This window comes from Pristiophorus japonicus, chromosome 1 (assembly GCF_044704955.1).
Source record: "Pristiophorus japonicus isolate sPriJap1 chromosome 1, sPriJap1.hap1, whole genome shotgun sequence".
Classification (NCBI taxonomy): domain Eukaryota; kingdom Metazoa; phylum Chordata; class Chondrichthyes; family Pristiophoridae; genus Pristiophorus; species Pristiophorus japonicus.
In genome coordinates this window covers 40,788,090-40,812,554 of record NC_091977.1, presented here as the reverse complement: position 1 = coordinate 40,812,554, position 24,465 = coordinate 40,788,090, and the positions used below count along the sequence as shown (strand labels likewise).

The 24,465-nt window shown below is 43.7% G+C and overlaps 1 protein-coding gene across 3 annotated transcripts in view; it reads right to left on the bottom strand.

Annotated features, from left to right (window-relative positions):
• The window catches only part of LOC139262996 (teneurin-3-like), a 924,456-nt gene that overhangs the window by 679,597 nt on the left and 220,394 nt on the right, over nt 1-24,465 (bottom strand). For all 3 annotated transcript variants that reach the window (XM_070878430.1, XM_070878437.1, XM_070878446.1), the window contains exon 3: nt 20,928-21,003. The gene's annotated coding sequence lies outside the window, so the exon portion shown is untranslated. The remainder of the gene's footprint in view (nt 1-20,927; nt 21,004-24,465) is intronic.

Below are 24,465 nucleotides of genomic sequence, written 5' to 3'. Positions count from 1 at the left end.
TATTAAGCCCCACAAGGCTGAAAGTTTCAAATCACCTGGTGAGAATTCACTGCCTTTCCCCAGAATCATAGAATGGTTACAGTCGGGAAGAAGGCCATTCGGCCCATCAAGCCCATGCCAGCTCTCTGCAAGAGCATTTCAGCTCGCCTCACAACCCCTTTCCCCTTAGCCCTGCAAATGTTTTTCCTTCAGGTAGTTATGAGTGAGGTACTAGAATGGGTAGGCCTTTATCAAAGTAGGAAGCAGGTTCGACACAGTTATATCTGTGCATTGAAATTTCAACATGGCTTTGAGTTCAAATAAATAAGAAATAAAGCTTCATAATTCCTGTTGTGCTGACAACTCAGAGAATGGGACTGAAGGGTCAAAATCACCACTTTCCTTACAGGACTCAAAAAGACTCCGCAGTTCACGTGGCCAGTCCCAATACACTAATGTTCAATCACACACACTTTCTGTTATATATGCAGACTATAGATATACTCTCTGTGTAGTCACTGTATGGTTGCATAAGATGGACTGATCTGTTTATCTGATGTACTATCAATAAGGTTTACACTGTGTATATACTATGCTGGCACCACTAGAGGGTGCAACTGGTGGAGGCCGGGGTTTCCTGCCCTAGTGGCAGGGGCTATTTCAAAGGGGAGCCAACATGCGGCTGCCTCACTCTGGAGTTACGAATAAAGGACCAAGGTCACTACAGTTTGAGTACAACACATTGCCTCGTGAAGTCATTCATAGGTACATTACAGACATAACACTTTCAAATAGCTATCCAATTCTGCTTTAAGTTTCTCTGCGTTAACTGCCTTCCTGGGCAGACTGTTTCAAACCCTCCCCCATGTGCAGTATGTTTTCCTTTAGTGGTCTTGCATACTTCAACAATATCTCCCCTGAAATTTCTCTTCTCTATTGTAAACCATCCCAGACTTTTCAACCTCTCCTCAGAGCTCAGGTGCCTTGAGGTATCAGTTTGGCTGCGTTTTCTGCATTCCCTCCAATGCCTGGCTATCTTTGCTGTATTACAGCAATTAGAATTGCACACAACACTCCGGGTGAGCCCGGCCCATTGCTTTGTACAGACATCATTTATGAGGCCACTCCAACTACATTTCGGCCCTCTGAAGTGGACTAATACTGTACTGTAGTGGACTGCTGTCATTTTGCAAATATTGTCCCTCTTCAGCTTTCTTGGCTTTGCCGTGTGATTTGAGTCTTAATAAATGTTCTGATTTTTCAAGGAAAAATGTGACAGGCATCAATGCATGTGCTGATGGAAGTTTGTTTTAGTATTTATAAACTATTAAAAAAGTAAAATACTGTGGATGCTGGAAATCTGAAAATGAATACAGAAAATGCTGGCGAAAGGTCATCGACCTGAAACGTGAACTCAGTTTCTCTCTCCACAGATGCTGCCTGACCTGCTGAATATTTCCAGCATTTTCTGTTTTTATTATTTATAAACTATGTTGCAACAGTAGCATATTCATACAGTGCAGATTTGGTAATTTGCCAAACTGCATCTCCGAGACTTCATCACATGCAATATTTATAATTGGTGTACATTGGACGATGTCATTATCTAATATTATTACCTTTAGGGGGCGCTATTGTCCATTTCATCAACACAAAATATACCTTGGGGGAGGGCACTGCAGTGGACCTTGAATTTCAACGCATTGCATTTGAAGTTCTGGCAAATGCTTCAAGAAGCAGTATGTTCATGAAAAATTGTTTTGCAAATCTTCTGTCAATTATATGAATGGTGTTAATACGTTTCTTCTTGTTTCTTGTGTGGAATGTCACCTGGAGTAAAATAATGCACCCAGGCTCCACTGATGTCAATGAGTAGCTGAGCTGAGCTGACCAGGAGGGTCCCAGGCTCGGACTCTGGCCCGGGCTGAGTTAGCTGATCACAGCTGGGGCAACAGTTAGTCATAGAGGTTTATGGCACAAAAGGAGGCCATTTGGCCCATCATGTTTGTGCCGGCCGAAAAAGAGCTATCCAGCCTAAGCCCACTTTCCAGCTCTTGGCCCGTAGCCATCTGTGTTATGGCACTTCAAGTGCATATCTGAGAAAAACAGCCCTGTAACCTCCGCTGGAAAATGCGTGAGGGCTTCAGCTGTGATAACCCCCATGGTTGAATAGCTTTCTAACACGAACAAGGTTCACCTATGATGGCTAGTCACTTGGGTCGGAGGCTAGCGGTACCTGTGGAACAATTCCTAAAATTTAGTCCGTGCACTCAGGAAGTGGGGGGAAGATGGGAAAAATAGAGACGATTAGGTGGGGAAGCTTAAAAGAAAATGATGTTTGGCTTCTCTTACATTTTTTCCTCCACTTCTCCAAATAAAACCTTTCCAGGAAGACTCTGCCCCTTTAGTGCAAATAGGAGAATAAAAATTGGACAAACCGGAAACCTAAACATCAATATTTAGGATTTAGTTTTTTTTTACAAATTAGAGCTGCCAGCACAGGAAATAGTGAGAAATCGGGTGTTGAGATCAGTGCGCCCCACAGGGATTTCCATACAATTATTATATTGGAATACCATACAGGATGTGCTAACTTCAGCAATCGAGTTCCAACATGCACTCCAGTTGTGCAAAGCCCGAGATGGGGAGTGTTAAGTTGTGAAATCTGTCCCTTTGTGTATAACCTGACTGGGATGAATAAAACATTGAGTGTGGCTACCTGACATCATTTCTAACGCTGCTACAAAAATACTTGATAACGTACGTTTGAGGCAACTCCAACAGCAATAAGGAAAAAATATCTGAACGCTATCCAGCTGGCAGTTAAATATAAAAAGGGAAGAAAAAAAAGCAGTAAAACTGCAGATGCTGGAAATCTGAAACAAAAGCAGAACATGTGGGAAACACTCAGGCAGCATCTGTGGACGGAGGGTCCACACCCAAATCATTAACTCCTCGCTTCCTCTCCACAGATGCTGCCTGACCTGCTGAGCGGATCCAGCATTTCCCATTTTTGCCTTAGGACATTTATGCGAGTTGTGTTATGAAGTGGTACAACATGGGGCCACAGTTTGAGGAAGGTTTCTGCCCAGCTAAAATTGATCGATAGTCATCACGTTTGTAGGTCTTGGCACAGGCTCTCACTGACCTTTATCTCTGGGCCACAGTTTATTCAATCCTGAGCAGGGAGCCAGAATCGAGAGCAATGATTTGCTTGAATATTGCTCTCACAGGCCGAATATAAACGACCCTATGAGCTCGTTATTTAAAAAAAATAAACATTGTTTTCCTCTCTTTGATCCTGGGTCTAGTAATATCCCAGAACTGGTGGGCTCTAAACTCAGGTCCATAAACACATAGAGTAGAAGGCCTGATGAATACTACAGCTGACAGGGAAGTGGGAGCTGCAAGTGGCCCTGGGCAGAGATATGAGTACTCAGTGCTCTAGGATGCAGTCCCACCTTCTGGCACCACATCTAACACTCAACCAACTATGTGGGTCTCCCCATTAGGTGGGCCACTGAGAGTGGTGGGGTATTCTCTCTCAATGAGTGCAAGTCAAGATCCAACTGCTGCTGTGCCTATTTTAATCACATTAAGTGCCATTGGCAGAAGTCACAGAGAATTCTGAAGGCTAAGTACCCTGCCTTCTCAGCAGGCAGAGGCCAATTGAAGGTTAGGGGGTGGGAAAGGAAAAAAAATATTTGAATTAAAATATTACTATTTTTACAACCAAAACATGTTGTGATTTGTTTTCCTGATTTAACATACTTCCACGTCCATGTTTGGCCTATTCATACATCGATATACAAATGATAAGAACATAAGAATTAGGAACAGGAGTATGCCATTTGGCCCCTCGAGTCTGCTCCGCCATTCAATAAGATCATGGCTGATCTTCTACCTCAACTCCACTTTCCTGCTCGATCCCCATATCCCTTGATTCCCTCAATATCCAAAAATCTAGCGATCTCTGTCCGTAATATACTCAATGACTGAGTATCCACAGCTCTCTGAGGTAGCGAATTCCAACGATTCACCACCCACTGTGTGAAGAAATTGCTCCTCAACTCAGTCCTAAATGGCCGACCCCTTATTCTGAGATTGTGATCCCTGGTTCTAGATTCCCCAGCCAGGGGAAGCATCCTCATCAACCCAACCAAGCCCCTTAAGAATTATTTATGTTTCAATGAGATCACCTCTCATTCTTCTAAACTCTAGAGAATATACGCCGAATCTACTCAATCTCCTGCTTTCCAAATTCAAGGGAACATTTTCCTAGAGTGGGGGTGGAATGGGAGGTGGAAAAGGTGTTTGGGAGAAAAGGTGAATAAAACAGGTGCCATTTTGTATTTGCTCCCAGCTGAGGAAGGGAAATGTGTTTGTAAATCACAACATTTAGATTGGTTTATATATTGATAAATAACTTGCAAGTGGTGAGTTTCAACCATTGAACGATTTCACCATTATTCACAAATAATTTGTTAACTATAGCAACTATTCCATTTAGCATGTGAATTTGTAGGAATGTCCACCTATTCAATTTACCTATAGGGATGAACCTGACCTCTGACATGAACCAACCAATTAGAAGTAAGGTCAGCTTTGAAGAAATGACCTACGTTCTTAAATTATTACTGATTTTATCTTCAAAGATTTCATAAATGCACAGTAAAATATTCTGAAGGGGTTTGGTTTTTGTCTATTGTAATCTGTAAACCTATGGGTTCTTTTCCTATACGAGATTAACAAGTGTAGCCCCAGGTTGGATGTGCTCTGGTCTTATCAGCTGTCCTGGCCTAATTCAATCACAATGGACTCGAGCTGCTCACACATATTTTATTGAGTGTCATTCACAGGGCAAGCAAAGCTCTTTCATGACATTTGTGCTCAAATGTCAACGGCACTGGCCCTAAATCTTTGTCAGTCAAAAAGATTGGCGACTTTCTGAAATAAGACTGTGACAGCCTCGGCCTCTTCAACTACCGCATAGTTGACAGCGGGTTTACAGCAGTCAGAAACGTTCATTTACACCAAAGTACCCCTTTATTGTTTGTGTTGATATCCCAATAAATGCATCATAATGCCACAAGGTCCCTCCACTCTATAATCATAACAAATGGGCCTTGCAGTGCCCTCACTCATCTCTGACAACAATGGCCTTTATGCTTAAGGTCTCTCTCATTTATCGCTTCTTAAGAAGTTCTCCAATGTCCCATGCTGTGTTGAGGAGTTTTCCGTGTGATACGATGGTCAAAGCCAGCTTGAAATGAGGGGCCATGATAAGTACTGTCGCGGACAATTCATCTCAAGGACAATAACTCCATTTGCCACAATTGTGGAGCAACAGTTCTGTTAAATGGATTACAATACAATTTGTAACATAAATCATTGTCTTCAGACAGGAAGTGCCCTGGCAAGTGCACAAACAACAGTAACTTACATAAACTTGACATAATGGAAATGTCTCTGATAATTACATCACAATTCCTACCAATTGGCTTCTTCCAACTTTTGAAAAATAATGGGCCAAAAATGGCGGTCTGTACGGGTGTGTACGATGTGCGCAGGCTCCCGTCGAGGCCCCGCCAGTGCTGGATCTTAGCGCGCGATGCGCATGTGGCAAAATCCAGCACTTGCGAACTGTCAAATTTTCTTTTGTTCCAATGCATCTGTGGGAGAAGTGCCTTTGCGGGCAGAGATTTGGGCTATTTCAGAGGAATCATAGAAATTTACAGCGCGGAAGGAGGCCATTTCGGCTCGTATGTGAAGTGTTTTTCTTATTTATTTAAAATGTTTGTGTTTTGGGGGGGGGGGGGTATCCCCATTCATAGAAATGGCGATCTCCGTACAACTGTGAATGGGAAAATGAAATCTTCATTGGTTGGTCCAGCCCACATGATCCCAGACTGAACATACACTCCTGGAATACATGGGCCACGACGCTGGACTGTGCTGCTAGGCCTCGGATTGCAGGTCCACGTTCCTCCGGGAACACCAGGTACTTTCGTAAAAAAAATTTGGTCAGAGGCATCCGCCCGCAGGAAGCTTCCGACTGCAATTTCTGGGCCAATATGCCAGTGCCGATAGCAGAGGAACATTTTCTTTATCCCATCATTGCCACGAGGAGTAAACAGAGCCCACCTGGAACTACAGAGCTATCAATTAATACTTTTGCAATCCGCCACACTGCCTAGTATGGGAGGAGTGTCCAGTTCCTTGTTGCACAAGCTGCTTGGGCATTAGATCCCTTTTATAACAAATTCACCCATAAGGAATGGATATGTGTTACCACAATTGTAGCTTGAATACCGTGGCCTAAAATTCAACTTGTCACTGAGTGGAAGCCTTTTCTTTCGAGCTTGTTAGAAGGATTCGCTTTGAGCTCACGTCAAAATGGCTCGGCCTCACGGTTCAGTGAAAGTGTCAGCAAGAGTACCGATACATTGTAACATAGTAATGGTCTGAGCAACAGAGACATGTCTTAATCCACCATCTATTTTCTTACTAAGTCTGGAACTAATAGCCCTGTATCCCATATCCTTCACAAGAATTCATCCAGTTCTTTTTTAAAAAGTCACTGCCTGCCATTCTGAAAAGGACCCATTTATCCCGACTCTCTGCTTCCTGTCTGCCAACCAGTTCTCTATCCACGTCAGTACACTACCCCCAATACCATGTGATTGATTTTGCACACCAACCTTTTGTGTGGGACCTTGTCAAAAGCCTTTTGAAAGTCCAAATACACCACATCCACTGGTTTTACCTTGTCCACTCTACAAGTTATATTCTCAAAAATTCCAGAAGATTTGTCAAGCATGATTTCCCTTTCATTAATCCAGGCTGAATTGGACCAATCCTGTCACTACTTTCCAAATGTGCTGCTATTTCATCTTTAATAATTGATTCCAACATTTTCCCCACTACTGATGTCAGGCTAACCGGTCTATAATTACCCGTTTTCTCTCTCCCTCCTTTTTTTACCAGTGGTGTTACATTAGCTACCCTCCAGTCCATAGGAACTGAACCACAGTCGACAGACTGTTGGAAAATGATCACCAATGCATCCACTATTTCTATGGCCACTTCCTTAAGTACTCTGGGATGCAGTCTATCAGGCCCCGGGGATTTATCGGCCTTCAATCCCAACAATTTCCCTAACACAATTTCCCACTTTATAAGGATATCCTTCAGTTCCTCCTTCTCACTAGACCCTCGATCCCCTAGTATTTCCGTAAGGTTATTTGTGTCTTCCTTTGTAAAAACAGAACCAAAGTATTTGTTTAACTGGTCCGCCATTTCTTTGTTCCCCATTATAAATTCACCTGAATCTGACTGCAAGGGACCTACGTTTGTTTTCACTAATCTTTTTCTCTTCACATATCTAAAGAAACTTTTGCAGTCAGTTTTTATGTTCCTAGCAAGCTTCCTCTCATACTCTATTTGCCCCCTCCTAATTAAACCCTTTGTCCTCCTCTGCTGTATTACAAAATTCTCCTAGTCCTCAGGTTTGCTGCTTTTTTCTGGCCAATTTATATGCCTCTTCCTTGGATTTAACACTATCCTTAATTTCCCTTGTTAGCCACAGTTGAGCCACCTTCCCCATTTTATTTTTACTCCAGACAGGGATGTACAATTGTTGAAGTTTATCCATGTGATCTTTAAATGTTTGCCATTGCCTACCCACCGTCAACCCTTCAAGTATCACTCGTCAGTCTATTCTAGCCAAGTCACGTTTCATACCATCGAAGTTACCTTTCCCCAAGTTCAGGACCCTAGTCTCTGAATTAACTTTGTCACTCTCCATCTTAATAAAGAATTCTACCATATTATGGTCACTCTTCTCAAGAGACCTCGCACAACAAGATTGTTAATTAGTCCTTTCTCATTACACATCACCCAGTCTAGGATGACCAGCCCTCGAGTTGGTTCCTCGACATATTGGTCTAGAAAACCATCCCTAATACACTCCAGGAAATCCTCCTCCACCGCACTGCAACCAGTTTGGTTAGTCCAGTCAATATGCAGATTAAAGTCACCCATGATAACTGTTGTACCTTTATTGCACGCATCCCTAATTACTTGTTTGATGCTGTCCCCATCCTCATTACTACTGTTTGGTGGTCTGTACACAACTCCCACTAGCGTTTTCTGCCCTTTGGTATTCCGTAGCTCCACCCATACAGATTTCACATCATCCAAGCTAATATCCTTCCTTACTATTGCATTAATTTCCTCTTTAACTAGCAACGCCACCCCACCTCCTTTTCCTTTCTGTCTATCCTTCCTAAATATTGAATAGCCCTGGATGTTGAGTTCCCAGCCTTGGTCACCCTGGAGCCATGTCTCCAGTTAACATCATATCTATTAACTGCTATCTGCGCAGTTAATTCATCCACCTTATTCCGAATACTCCTCGCACTGAGGCACAGAGCCTTCAGGCTTGTCTTTTTAACACCCTTTGCCCCTTTAGGATTTTGCTATAATGTGGCCCTTTTTGCTTTTTGCCTTGGGTTTCTCTGCCCTCCACTTTTACTTTTCTTCTTTCTATCTTTTGCTTCTACCCCCATTCTTCTTCCCTCTGTCTCCCTGCATTGGTTCCCATCCCCCTGCCATATTAGTTTAAACCCTCCCCAACAGAACTAGCAAACACTCCCCCGAGGACTTTGGTTCCGGTCCTGTCCAGGTGCAGTCCACTGTCCAGACCTGTGGTACTTTTAATATGGCCCTGGTCCAACTTGTAGCCCACTGATTCCTTGCCTATGGCCGCAATATGGGCTGTTATTTCTTGTTTCTGTCGGCCTTCAGTCAGGCCTGCTTTGGAGGGGTCGGTTTTCATCGTCAGCGCACATCAGGAAGTCAGCAGTAAGTAGTTTTTTGGGGTCATTTTTGGTGTCACTAATGTCCCATTTCCCCCTGAAAAATAGGGCAGTAGCGAGCCCAGAATGGTGCCTGTGTGCCGGTATGGGTTGGTAATTTCTGTAACGAAAGTTGTCAAAAACAATCAAAGATGAATTGGTCGTTTACCTACGGCTATTTGTGGGACAGTGCTGGTGCAGAATGGTGGCCATGTTTGCTGAGCTGCATTTGTCAAAAAAAAGTAGCGCATTGTGTGAAACATTTGTCATGAGTGTCATGAGTTATGACAGTGTGTTCCAAAACTGTATCTATTATCTTTCACTTACTATTACTCTATTAATTAGATTTGAATATCCTCGCCCTTGTTTACAAATCTTCCACAACATCTGCAAACTCCTCCATCCTTATGCCCCAGTTCAGCCCTTCCACTCATCGGGCTGTAACTTCTTGTGCATCCCCCAATCTCTTAATTGTGGCTGAGCATTTTGCCACCTCAGCTCTACGCCCGAGAGCTCCCTCCCCAAACCATTCCCTTTGTTGCATCTCCTGCCAAGTTCAACAGCTTCCTCAAGACCTGCCTCTTTGGCCATTCCTTCAGTCATCTACTCAAAGTCTTCACCTACTATTGTACAGTGTCATTTTGTGAAGTGCTTTGGGACGTTGATTATGTTAAAGGCACGGTATAAACGTAAGCTGTGGTCGTAGTTGGACTGGAACCAGCTGACCTTTTCTTGGCCCCAATTTTTCCCAAGCAGAATAAAGGCACGCACTGACCTGTACGCACGTTACCTTGTGTACCGTCTGTGCTGGAAAAAAAAATCCCAAGTTTCCGGCAACCAGAATCATCCTGTTGCGCCGGTGCTACCCGAGTCAATTTCAGGGGGGGCGGTGCTTAGAGTGTGCGCCTAAAACACACAGTGCGTGCACTAAAAAAAAAATGACCAACTCATTGCGCATGCGCACAAAAAAAAATTAAAAAGCACTTCGGCCGGGGAAGTAGTGGGTCGAGTCGGTTGCGTGGAGGATTTGGAGAAGGCTGCCCTTGATGTTTTTCGGTTGAAGACTCCTATTCATCTGATGAGTTTGCCTGCCATGTGGATTTAGAAGGCTTCCCTGGACGTCAGGAACATCTTTGAAAATTTTGGGCCACTTGGGATAAAGGTTGTTCGGATTTATGTTTCATTTGAATGCTTACAGTTCTCTCATTGAAGGAGTAGCATTCATGGTAAGTTTTCTTTTATCAGTTTTATTTTTTAGAGTTTCATAAATTTATGTAAAATAGCCAGGGAGTCCCTTTGACCGGGGATAGGAGCGGGCCAGCGCGGATTTCTTTAACTCCGGTAAGGCGTTTTCCTGTGGTGTTTTGAGTGTCTGTGCGCCGATTTAAAAAATATCGTTAAGGAGGAAAGTTGGTCTGAAAGCCCGAAATGGGGCGTATGCTACTTTTCAACATACACCAGCGCCAGAATGCATGGCAGCAAACATTCTGCCGCTGGTAGTCACCGCCGGCGCTCCAACATTGTGGAATCTTTAAACTAAGCTTCAGCGCCAGAAATATCGCTGGACGCCGGTGTCCAGTGCTCGTCAAAATTGGGGCCCTAGTTTATGCAGCTATTATGAAGTATTTGACAGAATCCCAAACCCTCCACAGCAAAAGTCGAATCAGGCTATCGTCGGACTGGCCTCTATAAATAGCCCATTGGGAGTGTTCGGATTGCCAATGAAGGAAACCAAACACTATTGTGAATTCATTCAGCTGGTGTGTCCACACAAATAAATCCAGGCGAAATGTGCTGGAAGATGGTAAAGCATGAAAATTTCACACCCAGGTCATTGCAATGCACTGCCGCACACGGAGGTAGCCTTCCGTCAGCTTCTGCAACACCAATAGTTATTGACTGTTTCAAAGCAACATTCTTGTTATTCACAGACTTTGCTCCCATCACAATGCAACGTAACATTTACAAGTAACTTGGCGGCGACTCACAGAGCACGGCCTCTGTGGGAAAGAAATGGAGGAAATGACACTTCCTGCAAGTACCTGTAACATGTCTGGAAAGGTGGAAAGCGTGTAACATGAGTTGAAGAGAGGTACTGCTTAATTGAGGTGTTGATTATTTTTGCAAAAAAAAAACATGCAATATAGATAGATGTGGATTACTTCTTTTAAAACTGACAATTTATTTTGCTTTGAAGCGCGTGGAATTTGATCCCTGACCCCCGCTGGTCACACCTTCCTGTATAATGCTATCTGTTGGGCAATTTATCGAGCCGATGCAGACTGGCTCCATGTTAGACTGAGAGAGGCATTCAGTGAAGTAAATATTCCCCGAGTTCTCTGATCGTTTTAGTCCCTAAACAGCACTCAGTGTCAGAAGCAGGGTATCGGAATTGTGACAGAAAATGGTGCGGCTGAAACCAGCTGGACCTTCAAGGCGGGAAGACATGAAGTGAAAACTGATGAGGATGGAAGCCGCATTTCCAGCTGTACTTGACTGCTGCTAGAGCTGAGAAAAAGATGAGAACCTATCATTTTTCCCTGATCTTAAACACTGTTGGACAAGATGTTTTTTGATGTCTTCTTACGGAACGCCCTAAATGCTAACCTGTATTTTCTCTATTCAGCTGCTGATGAACCTGCAGTGTATTGACAATCTATTCTCTTTTTATAGTTGAAGCATTTGCACTTTTCTTTCTTTTTAAAAGGATAAATGTGACATATTTGATTCATGTTTAGGCCACATAAGAAGATGAGGGGCTGAAATTGGGCTCCCTTGTGCTTCCTGTCCGCACCTCCGGGGGCACCAACGGGGCACAAATAGGTTTGCAACCGGGCGCGGCAAGATCAGTGACTCCCGCTGAATTCAGCGGGAATTTTGTGTCGGCGGTACAGCATTGCACTTCAATTTCCTTCGCCCGAAGATCGTAATTTTGTTGCTGTGTGCGTCGCCCCGGACCCAAAATGGTGTTCTGTCCCCTGCAGCATCGCTGGGCGAAAACACCAACAGCTGCAGGAGGCGTGCATCAGGCGGGCGGCCGCTTCGGGGGTGGGGCTTAAAGGCGAGGTGGCCGAGGTAAGTAAAAAAAAACTTACCTTCTCTCTTTCAGGTTTTTTCGCAGGTTCCTGCCCACAATCGATCAGCCCGGCTCTGCTTGAGTGCCGGGCTGATCGGGCGGCATTGCGGCTTCTTTTGCAGAGTCTGCAGCGATGGCCCTTCCCTTTAAGGGAGGGAAGGAGCCTTTCAATGCGACAGCGCTGCACGGCCCAGTGTGCAACGCTGACCCACTCACTGCCCCGCCTGCTGCCGATTGCGCTCCAGGAAGGAAGTGGAGAGCTTGAGTTAGTGCTCTACTTCCTTCTTGGAGCGCAAACACTGAATTTTTTTAAAGTATGAAATCATTAGTGCCTGGCGCTAACCGTTCAAACTTTTAAAAGTTGGCGCCCCATCGGGGCGCTTCCTAATTTCGCCCCCATAATGTTTAAGGATGAGTTCAGTACGAGGGTCCAGTTAAGAGTCAACCACATCAGTGTGGGACTGGACTGGAGTCACGCATAGGCCAGATCAAATAAGGGCATTTATGAACCAGTTGGGTTTTTACAACAATCTTACAGCTTCGTGGTCACTGAAGTTAGGTTTTTATTTCCATTTTATTTCCAGACTTGTTAAATGGAATTTAAGTTCCCAAACTGCCATGGTGGGAATTAAACTCACATTCTCTGGATTATTATTCGAAACCTCTGGTCCATTAACATAACCACTACGCTGTTGTACCCACTGAGTTTGGGTTATTGGCTCCATTAAGATAACACAGGAATGTATACCAATGTGTTAACACTGCAATAAAAATAGTGCGGAGAGGAAATTAAACCTGCAGCTGGTTGAATGAAAAAGGTGAATGTCGTGACAGTAAACTAGACAAGCATGGCTAATGTTTTTATAAACACACTTCCATCCCTGCTGTGCACAAGGAAACAACTGTGAAGAAATGTAGGAAGCATAATGATTTGCCTGTACTTAAACAACCTCCAGTCTCACGAATATTTCAAATCTGCAGAAAGCGATTCAACCTTTTGGTAATGAGGAAGTGCAATATTTTTTCCATGATTACAGTGGATGAAGTTCGCAGCACCACAAATGATTTCTGGAGAGCAAAACTGAGACCCACTTCAATTAAAGTGGGAGCATTTTTTGGCCGTGACCTATCAATAATAAAAAAACACAGGAATGTAATGCATTATTTACTGTTAGCTATACTGGTCTCCAATCTATACTTGGTCTCCAGGAATGGGAATGAATGTGGTGGTGAATTAATTGTTCTCTGCAGATGTCCTTGAGATACTTTGGATGCGAGTGCGGGGTGGGTGGGGCGGGGGGAATGGTTGAGAAACTTTAGCTTCTAGTGATTTGTTTAAAGGTCTTGTTTGTTTTCCTGCAGAGCATAGCATCAAATTTTCAGACCATGCACAGCCAATAGCTGAACCTTGTACATTATTCTTTGCTCTGAGTACTAAACTGGAAACAAAACTCGTACATGGAATCACTTGGCTACAACACGGGTTGTGTTGGTTCTTTGACCAATGCTCACATTTTTCCAATCATATGGTTCAGAATGAAACGGTTTTAATAATTTATTTTCTAAAGTTTGTTTGATATCTCAGCTTCTACCTTAATCCTATGTGTGTGTCCCAATTTTTATTTTGCTCTGTAAAATTTAAAAATGTAAATTAGAATCTGTGCATTTTACTTCCTGGTTTGCTGTCTGTGAGAATTCTTCAATGTGACTGACGGCTCAGCCTGCTTGATGGCATCACTGTTGCTGGATGCTGGATGTTGGCGCCAGATTTAAACCAAGGTTGGAAGAGCTGAAATTCGCGCCACAGAGATCACTAGGGTTGGCAAACTGTAACTAGTTGGGTGCCACAGGGGTCAGTGCTGAGGCCTCAACTATTTACAATTTATATTAATAAGAACATAAGAAATACGAGCAGGAGTAGGTCATATGACCCCTCGAGCCTGCTCCGCCATTCAATAAGATCATGGCTGATCTGATCATGGACTCAGCTCCACATCCCTGCCCACTCCCCAAAACCCTTTATCCACATATCGTTTCAGAAATTGTCTATTTCTGTCTTAAATTTATTCAATGTCCCAGCTTCCACAGCTCTCTAAGGCAGCGAATTCCACAGATTTACAATCATCAGAGAAGCAATTTCTCCTCATCTCTGTTTTAAATGGGCGGCCCCTTATTCTAAGATCATGCCCTCTAGTGGAAACACCCTTTCCACATCCACCTTGTCAAGCCCCCTCATAATCTTATATGTTTCAATAAGATCACCTCTCATTCTTCTGAATTCTAATGAGTAGAGGCCCAACCTACTCAACCTTTCCTCATCCTTGTGAATCAACCTAGTGAACCTTCTCTGAACTGCCTCCAAAGTAAGTACAGCTTTTTGTAAATATGGAAACCAAAACTGCACGCAGTATTCACGGTGTGGCCTCACCAATACCTTACATAGCTGTCGCAAGACTTCCCTGCTTTTATATTCCATCTCCTTTGCAATAAAGGCCAAGATTCCATTGGCCTTTCTGATCACTTGCTGTACCTGCATACTATCCTTTTGTGTTTCACGCACAAGTACACCCAGGTCCCTCTGTACTGCAGCACTTTGCAATGTTTCTCCATTTAAATAATAACTTGCTCTTTGATTTTTTTCTGCCAAAGTGCATGACCTCACACTTTCCAACATTATAATCCATCTCCATCTCCATCTCACTTAGCCTGTCTATGTCCTTTTGCAGATTTTTTGTGTCTTCCTCACACATTGCTTTTCCTACTTGGATGAAGATGTCTTGGACTTGGATGAAGATACAGAGTGTAATGTAGCCAAATTTGCTGGTGATACAAAGATAGGTGGGAAAGCAAGTTGTGAGGAGGACGCAAAGAATCTACAAAGGGATATAGATCGGCTCAATGAGTGGGCAAAAATTTGACAGATGGAGTATAATGCGGGAAAATGTGAGGTTATCCATTTTTGTAGGAAAAATAAAAAAGCAAATTACTATTTAAATGGGGAGAGATTGCAAAATGCTGCAGTACAGAGGGATCTGGGGTTCTTGTACATGAAACACAAATAGTTAGAAAGTAATCATGAAGGCAAATGGAACGTTGGCATTTATTGCAAAGGGGATGGCGTATTAAAGCAGCGAAGTCCTGCTCAAACTGTACAGAGTGTTGGTAAGACCACACTTGGAGTGCTGCATACAATTTTGGTTTCCTTCTTTAAGGAAGAATATACAGGTACTTGCATTGGAGGCAGTTCAGAGAAGGTTCCTGAGATGAAGGGGTCATATGAAGAAAGGTTGAGCAGGTTGGGACTATACTTATTGGAGTTTAGAAGAATGAGAGGTGATCTTATTGAAACATATGATTCTGAGGGAGCTTGACAGGGTAGATGCAGAGAGGATGTTTCCCTCATGGGGGAATCTAGAACTAGGGGGCATAATTTCAGAATAAGGGGTCGCCCATTTAAAACAGAAATGAGGTGGAATTCCTTCTCTCAGAGGGTCATGAATCTTTGGAATTCTCTACCCCAGGGAGCTGTGGAGGTTGGGTCATTGAATATATTCAAGGTGGTGATAGACAGAGTATTGAATGATAAGGCAGTCAAGGGTTATGGGGAGCAAGCGGGGAAGTGGAATTGAGGCCAGGATCAGATCAGCCATGATCTTATTGAATGACGGAGCAGGCTTGCAGGGCCAAATGGCCTTCTCCTGCTCCTATTTCTTATGTTCTTATGTTCTAGATCTTTGTGGGCAGATTTCGCCGCTGACCGCAAGTCTGGACCACGGTTTCAGCACATTGATGGCGTTGACACACAGCATCATGGTTTGGAATCCACTCAGCACTGATTCACACTTGAACGTGTGTGAGAAAGAGTGAGGAAGAACAGTCTGAAGTCCTACAAAGGCATGGGTGTGCCCTGTGTAAACAAGCTTACTTTCACAGAAGACAGCCTCACAGAAACCTGACAGTAAGTTGAGGGAATAATTAACATAGACAGAGCCACCACAAAAAAGATACCACAATGATTTCTTGGAATGGCAAATTACTAAGGAGATACATTCCACACACTCAATAATTATGGAGACGTGAGCAGGAAAAATTATGCTAAAAGTTCAAAGAATTTATATTGCAAGCACCGATGGTTACTGTCTGAAAAAGCATGTGCAAGCCAGGGAGCTGTATAGCTCAAGAAAAATGATGACTGGAAAGCAATAGGGAGTGCATGCATTCAATGACAGACATTGATCACAGCTATCTCTCTCTATAATTATCCTATATATGGCATGCAAGTCCTGTTCACAAACCTTACTTCTTGTGTTACAATTCTCAGTCACGCTTTTTATGTCAACATTTATGATGAAAAATCCTATATCAACATTCACAATTAGAAAACCCTATCGAAACAATTAAGCTTTTCCCATGTAGAGAGTGACCTGTCACAATGTAGTAGCAGGCACCAGCCACTTGGTGGCACTGTGAACATGTCTCTCAACTCCCTCTGCTCCAACCCCAGCAGCCATGTTATTTTTCATTTGATTGTTGGTTGAATGCTTTTATTCACTGTATGTACTAATTCACTTTATTTTTCTTGTTTTTTCAGCCTATTTCCACCACCAGTGATCTATCAAATCGTAGCCACTGAATCGTTACCTCTGGGGTCCCCCAAGGATCTATCTTGGTGGCATCATCTGAAAACACAGCATCAGTTTCCACATGTACGCTGACGACACCCAGCTCTATCTCACCACAACTTCTCTCAACCCCTCCAAGATTTCTAAATTGTCAGACTGATTGCCCAACATCCAGTTCTGAATGAGCAAAATATTCCATCGAATTAAATCATCATTATCATCATCATAGGCAGTCCCTCGTATCGAGGATGACTTGCTTCCATGCCAAAAAGGGATGAGTTCACAGGTGTTTCTATGAAGGACCTAATATTCCCGGTCCCAAACTACATGCTGAAGGATGGAAGATGCCTGTGTGTGGATCTTTTTAAAGTCTGGTGGCCGTTGCACACCAGCCACCACAATTAAATATTGGGAAGACTGAAGCCATTTTTTTTCGGTCCCCAACACAAACTCCGTTTCCCAGCCACAGACTCCATCCCTCTCCCGAACATTTGTCTGAGGCGGAACAGATTGTTCGCAATCTCGCTGTCATATTTGACCCTGAAATGAGCTTTCGACCACTTATCTGCAGCATAACTAAGAGCACCTATTTCCTCCTCCGTAATATCGCCCGTCCCCACCCTGACTCAGCTCATCTGCTGCTGAAACCCTCATCAATGCCTTTCTTACATCTAGACTTGACTATTCCAATGCTCTCCTGGCTAGCCTTCCACATTCTACCCGACGTTACCTTGAGGTCATCCAAAACTAGGCTGCCCATGTCCTAACTCGCATCAAGTCCCGCTCACTCATCACCCCTGTGCTCACTGACCTACATTAGCTTCTGGTTAAGCAAAGCCTCAATTTCAAAATTCAAATCCCTCCATGGCCTTGCCCCACCCTTATCTCTTTAATCTCCTCCAGTCCCGCAATGCTCCCCCCTCTCCCCCCCCACACCAAGATATCTGCGCTCCTCTAATTCTGCCCTCTTGAGCATCCCTGATTATAATCGCTCAACCAGTGATGACTGTGCCTTCTGTTGCCTAGGCCCCATGCTCTGGAATTCCCTGCCTAAACCTCTCCGCCTCTCTATCTCCCATTCTTCCTTTAAGATGCTCCTTAAAACCTACCTCTTTGAGCAAGCTTTTGGTCATCAACCCTAATTTCCCTTTCTGTGGCTCGGGGTCAAGTTTTTTTCTCATAATACTGTGAAGCGCCTTGGGAAGTTTCACTATGTTAAAGGCGCTATATAAATATAAGTTGTTGTTGTGTTACCCACGGCCAGCCCTCCTCAGCCATCTTGCTTCTCTTTCCCCTGCTGACAGTCTGCTCCTGCAACTTTGCTGGGCTGCCTCTTTCTGATCTCAGGCCTGCGCCTTCCAGATCTGTCCAAGGCAGGCCTGCTATGAATCTTACAAGCCTGATAGCCCCTCCATGATGTCTGCTCCCCTTCTTCTGCCTCTTCCTCTCCCAGACTGCAATCAAAAAGCTGGTTTCTGGAAACAAGCTTTCGAATTGCTCAGGATTCCCCAAAGGTCCTACTCAAGACCTTAGGAGACTCCCTGTTACTTAACGCAGTTCCAGTTTTAAATAACAGAGTCTTCCCCAAAATTGTCGGGGAAGTACATTTAGGTAATCTTGCTCCTCCCACGTCAAACACCAGTGTCTGGTCAAGACCAAGAACAGGCTTCGAATTACAAGAGAGACAGTTCTGTCAAGGCTTACCCTTCATTTTGGGGAAAGCCACTCTTGTTTAAAGTAGAAAAGCTTTCGATAGCAGAGGCTTCCCTAAATCTGTGGATGTGAGGGGAACTGCATGTTCCTATTCCTCCTTCCACGCTGAGGGTCTATTTCTTCCGATTACTTTCCCTTTCACTGGCCCCGCTACTGCCTTCTGTCTGAAGCGACTGATCATCACCCTCTCCACTCCAGGGACCTGAGCACAAAAATCTAGGCTGACACCCCAGTGCAGTCCTGAGGGAGTGCTCCACTGTCAGAGTTACAATCTTTCGGATAGGACATTAAACCGAGGCGCCGTCTACTCTCTCAAATGGACGTAAAAGATCCCATGACATTATTTTGAAGAAGAGCAGGGGAGTCATTCCCGATGTCCTGGCCAATATTTATCCCTCAATCAACGTAATAAAAACAGATTATCTGGTCATTGTCATATTGCTGTTTGTGGGAGCTTGCTGCGCGCAAATTGGCTGCCGCGTTACAACAGTGACATACATCCAAAAGTACTTCAGTGGCTGTAAAGGGCTTTGAGACATCCAGTGGTCGTGAAAGGCGCTATATAAATGCAAGTCTTTATTTTTCTTCCTCTGACAAAGCCCCATTTCGTTCCACCCCTTGCTCTTTCCATCTCCTGCCCAAATACTCGGGAGTACCCATTCGTTCCTACCCCTCGTCCTTTCCCGCTCCCGCCTCTTGCCATCTGTCACCTCGTGCTTACCACCAGGATACCACGCCTGCGGCCTTCCAGCTGAGAAGGCACGCATGATCTGCCATCGTGCACCACTGGCTGAATGCCTCCTTCACCTTGCTGCCCTATAATCACTAACACTGACTTCCCTGCCATACCAGCCACTATCTTTCCCCAAAAGGGAATTGGATAAATACTTTAAAGAGAAAGAAAGACTGCAGTGATATGGGGAAAGAGCGGGGGAGTGGGAATAACAGGATTGCTGTATGAATGGCTTCCTTCTGTGCTGTACTATTCTATGACTTCTGGTGATCGTGAAAGGTGCCATATAAATGCGAATCTTTCTTTTTGTATGACACAAGAGAGAGAAGAGCCTGAAAATTACAGATCAGTACAAAAAGAGAAAGAGAGAGAGAGAACTAGAAAGAGAGCGAGAGGGGCAAAAACCAAAAAAACAAATTCAAACTGAAGAGGAGAGAACGAGAGAAGTTGCAGAGCAGCGTTAGGTAAAAGAAAGAATGCATTCTCTGATTTAGTCTGAGCAATGTCACAAGAGATCCCTTGGTGATATAATAAAGTTGCATGTACCATGCATTTCTGTAGCCGTCACACAGAATTTCTGACTCACTCTGAGCAACACGACCGGCATATATCTGGCTCAAAGTCGATCGCAAGTCGCTATTTTTTTTAAAAAATCACTCCACGATTGTTCATAAAGAATAGAAAATTACAGAAATAGGAACTAGATGTGACGTATACTTCTGGAAAATGAATGCATGCAGCTGATAGCTTGGTGAGACCCTGGTAAAGATTGTCAGAATGCCAGTGATGATAAAGTAACAGCATATGTGCACAGCTTGATAGCATCAGTCCCAGTGACTGAACAGAGATTTGAGCAAATTAGGCAGGAGAGTACCGAGGACAAAGTTACGCGGATTCTCCGAGCGACTAAGGAAAATGGATGGCTGGAGTGAAAGCAGTGAAACAGTGGCTGGTTACAAGTACAGAGACGAGCTATCAGGGATCAAATATTTCGCTTTCAGAGGTAGTCGAGCAGTAATTCCTCGCAGCCTGCGTTTTAAGAAAAGTTCCTGTGGGGAGATTTGGCATTGAGACCTGCAAGCAGATCCCAGGAGGTTCAATATTGGCCAGGACTAGATCAGGATATAAGCAATCTAATACTTCATGTCTCATTTATCAACAACGGGAACAGGCCTGTGTCCAGTTAACATCAGACCACGGCAAAATGTTGCTTCAGTTCCCTTGGATTGCAAAAAATTATGAACTCAGTAGTCATGGACTGTTACTCCAATTATCCAGTAGTCTGCTCTTTGACAAATGCCAGTCAGAAACAATTAATTCAAGCAATTAAATCAAAGTTCTGGAAAAAAAATGTCAAAACAGAAATTCTAAGTTCTAAATTGATAACATGACATTTTCTACTTTTGTGGAAGAATTGAAATAGTTTCTCTCTATCTACCCTATCAAATCCTTTAATCATCTTAAACACCTCAATCAGACTACCCTTTAATCTGCTACATTCAAGGGAATACAAGCCTGGTCTGTGCAACCTGTTCTCATAACTTAACCCTGTCAGCCCCAGTATCATTCTGGTGAATCTGCATTGCACCCACTCCAAGGCCAATATATCCTTCCCAAGCTGCGGTGCCTAGAACTGAACCCAGTACTCCAGATGTGGTCTAACCAGAGCTTTATGCAATTGTAGCATAACTTCCACCTCTTTGTATTCCAGTCCCTTTGAGATAAAGGCTAGCATTCCATTAGCCATTTTGATTATTTTATGTACCTGCCCACTAGTTTTTAGTGATTTCTGTACACAGACTCCTAAATCTCTCTGCTCCTCCACAGTTATTAGCTTCTCACAGTTTAGGAAATAGCCTGACCTATAAAGCACAATACAATGACTTCTCATTCACAAAAGTGAAAGGCCTCAGTATGTCACAGTTCAACACTGACAAGAATCCTACCTTTTTTCTGTTTAAAACTTCTGGACGCAACTTATTTTCACCCTGCTGTTGCCAGCATCAGAGGAGTCAGTAAAACCTGGAATGTAAAAGAAAGGATATCAGAACGATATCAACATCAGATACAGCAACTTGAATCCGGACATTTGTGAGAAAATCCCATTTGATAGGCAGTAAAATAAAATCCAGAATTATTGTCCAACAACCAGCGGGCCGGACTAGTTATCAGCTTCGCAGCTATGTTTTAAATGGCGTGCGATTGGTCCAAGCCTTGCTGAGAGCCTTGCCAAATGACCCTCGACACAGCCCAACCTGAACTGACCTACGCCACCATTAGTATGTTGTCTGTCTCGGTAGCTTATGCACGCTCTTGATTTCCTTGTCCGAAATCTGGAAAAATCGAAAAGATTAGCACAGTCTCGGTCCTGAGGTTACTGGATTTGAGACGTTGTACCTGTACACTCCTCACCGTACAAGTCACAGAACACTTTTGAAAGGGATGCAGAAAGCCACATGACCTATTAAACTGATGTTTTTAAAAGTGATATCTTCCATTAAGCATATCTCACTATTCCAACTGTGTAGAATATGCAGTACTTCTTTAACATGATATAAGAACACTTTGTCAGAAGTTTCACGATATTAGAGCCAGGTGACTGAGCCTCTCTGACTGACATGTTGATGGAATGGAGATGGCAGTGAGCACACGTAAAGTTACAACAAAAAGCACGGCTTAGAATATCCCGGCCCTGTCTCTGCAGGTTGTGAGGTGGACCTGAAATGGAGTGGGTATGTTGCGAACAAGACTGCAAGCTCCAGAATCAAAGGAGCGCATTTTAAAAGTGTAGTTTAGGGAGTCAGTCAGTGAGAAGACACAGGTCAAGCACCTTACCAGTGCTGGGTGTACTGTTTCTCGTCGAACATTTGACTCCTGATGGACCAAGCACTGAAAGGTCAGTGCTGGAATATTTCACTGATCTATCGTTGACATGTTCTTTCACATAACAAGAGTGTTCTATTCAGTTACATTACAACTGAAGGGGGAACATGAGAACATGTACGCTGTTGACACCCAGCACTACCTCTCCACCACTTCTCTCGACCCCTGCTTGGTATCTAAATTGTCAGACTGCTTGTCTGACATCCAGTACTGGATGAGCAGAAATTTTCTCCAATTAAATATTGGAGAGACTAAAGCCATTATCTTTGGTCCCCGCCACAAGCTGCGTTCCCTAATTGCCATCCCTCTCCCTAGCATCAACCTGAGGGTGAACAACCTCGGTATCATATTTGACCCTGAAATAAGGTACCGGCCACATATCCGTGGCATAACTAAAACCGCCTTTTTCCACCTCAGTCACATAGCCCGCCTCTGCCCCTGCCTCAGCTCTTCTGCTGCTGAAACCCTCATGCTTGCCTTTGTTACCTCTAGACTTGACTACTCCAACTCACTCCTGGCTGGCCTCCCACATTCTGCACTACGTAAACTTGAGGTTATCCAAAACTCAGCAGCCGTGTCCTAACTCGTACCAAGTCACGATCACCCATCACCCCTGTGCTTTCTAACCTACATTGGCTCCTGGTTAAACAACGCATCGATTTCAAAGTTCTTAACCTCGTTTACAAATCACTTCATGGTCTTGCCCCTTCCTGTCTCTAATCTTTTTCAGCCTCACAACCCCACAAAATGTCTGCACTCCTCAAATTCTGCCCTCTTGAACATCCCTCATTATAACGGTGGCTGCACCTTCAGTTGCCTGGGCCCTAAGCTCAGGAACTCCCTCCGTAAACCTTTCAGCCTCTCTACCTGTCTTTCCACCTTTAAGACGCTCATTAAAACCTCCCTCTTTAAACTAAGCTTTTGATCATGTGCCTTAATTTCTTCTTTTGTGGCTCGGTGTCAAATTTATCTGTTTTGTCTTGTTAACACTGCTGTGAAGCGCCTTGGGACATTTTACTACGTTAAAGGCGCTAAAAAATAAAAGTTATTATTCTTTATTATTATAAGAAAATAAGAAATAGGAGCAGGAGCATGGCTGATCTGATCTTGGCCTCAACTCCACTTTCTTGCCCGTTCCCCATAACCCTTGATTCCCCTATGGTTCAAGAATCTGTCTATCTCAGCCTTGAATATATTCAATGACCCAGCCTCCACAGCTCCCTGGAGTAGAGAATTCCATCGATTCATGACCCTCTGAGAGAAGAAATTCCTTCAATCTCAGTTTTAAATGGACAACCCCTTATTCTGAAACTATGCCCCCTAGTTCTAGATTCTCCCATGAGGGGAAACATCCTCTTAGAATTTGCCCTGTCAAGCCCCCTCAGAATCTTATATGTTTCAATAAGATCACCTCTCATTCTTCTAAACTCCAATGAGTACGGGCCCAACCTGCTCAACCTTTGAAACTGAAATCCTTTCTCTACCTGCAGGCTGTCGACTGTGCTGTTTAAACAATTCCTTGTAATACAAATGCAAATGTAGTGCTGTACCCTGAGGACTCATTTCCTGTTCCAGGTATTGGTCATTATATTGAGAAATAAAATGCACCATCTCTGCGCGTGAGAAATTAGAGCAATTCCCCCATCTCCTAAAGCTCAGTAAAAAGACACAGATGCTTTGCCTTTCTTGCTAGTGACATGCTCTAGGCCAGACATCGCACAGCACAGACTAGCTGGAGCCTCCAATTGCTATTCTGATCCCAGTAAGTGGCGCAAAATATTATTTTTGTGATCCACGAACCCCAGCAGTTGTGGGCACAATGGCCTGTGTTGTTCTGAGCACTGGCATTCTCGTCGTTATTCCAATCGGCAGGGTTAAAAACAATCTAAACAAGCACACTTCTTTCATTGGTAATCGCCCCACGTCTCTAGATTTCTGATCGTTTTGGCTGTGAATTGACACATAAACCTGTCGAAATCGAGAATTAAGTGTCAGGTAAAACACCAACTCCCTCTGAATTGTAATGAGCACAAGTGTCAGCTTGGCTCAGTGGTAGCATTCTCACCTCCGAGTCAGACGAGCACAAGTTCAAGCCGCACCCCCAGGATTTAAGCACATAATCTAGGCTAACAATTCAGTGTGGTACTGAGGCTGTGCAGGACTGTCAAGAGTGCCCGTCTTTTGACTAAACCGAGACTCCATCTGCCTGTTCAGGTGGATGCAAAAGATCCAATGGCACTATTTGAAGAAGAATAGAGGAGTTCTGCCGATGTCCTGGCCAACATTTATCCTTCAACCAACATCACCAAAAAAAACCAGATTAACTGGCAATTTATCTCAATGCTGTTTGTGTGAATTAGCTACTGCATCTGCCTACATAACAGTAACTACACTTCAAAAAGTCATTCATTGGCTGTAAAGTGTCAGGAGATGTCCTGAGGATGTGAAAGGCACTACATAAATACAAGTTCTTCTTGTTCACAAACCATCACCAGGACTGCTATTACAATTAGCCCCGAGGTGTTCAAATCTGTTCCTAACATTTTGACTCAAAGAATTGCATTTATCTGATCAACTATTAAGTAGTTGCACACTGTAAGC